This window comes from Narcine bancroftii, chromosome 11, assembly GCF_036971445.1.
Source record: "Narcine bancroftii isolate sNarBan1 chromosome 11, sNarBan1.hap1, whole genome shotgun sequence".
Lineage (NCBI taxonomy): Eukaryota > Metazoa > Chordata > Chondrichthyes > Torpediniformes > Narcinidae > Narcine > Narcine bancroftii.
Window position 1 is genome coordinate 49,526,076 of NC_091479.1, and position 642 is coordinate 49,526,717.

Below are 642 nucleotides of genomic sequence, written 5' to 3' on the forward strand. Positions count from 1 at the left end.
TTACAATACAGTATCAGTAATCTAAATAAACTATACCCTCCCCAATAATTATTACACATTAATAACCCAACTCAAATTAGTCCAACCCCCCCTTCCCCCAAAATAAAGAGTGAAGAATTAATAAAGTTAATATTATATGTGAGAAAAAAACCCACTTACAAAAAAAAACAAAAACATAACCGATTAAAATACTAACAAAAAGAAAAGTAATTAATACTAAGATATCAGATTTAAAAAACATATTTAAATCAAACTTAAATGCATATATTGAACAGAGTTAAGATGAAACATATAATTAACAAACTTAATATAAAAAATTAGTAAAATTAGTAACATTGTCTATCAAAAATTCTTAAACAATAATCAATTCTTTAAAAAAAATTGTAGCATGAGAAAAAAAAAAATGAAAAATAAAACTTTCTCTATAGAGATAAACCTTCACCAAATATCAACTAACTTCACATCTAACATCATATTAGTCACATAAACTGCCATCTTAAAACAAAATTCCAACCTCATTAAACATTGTACAATTCAAATTTGGTACTCTTCCACCATTTTTCCCTTTTAACCTTGAATAATTACCCAATAAAAGCTCCAATTCCACATTTAAATATCCCCAATCATTATGTTAAAATTCAG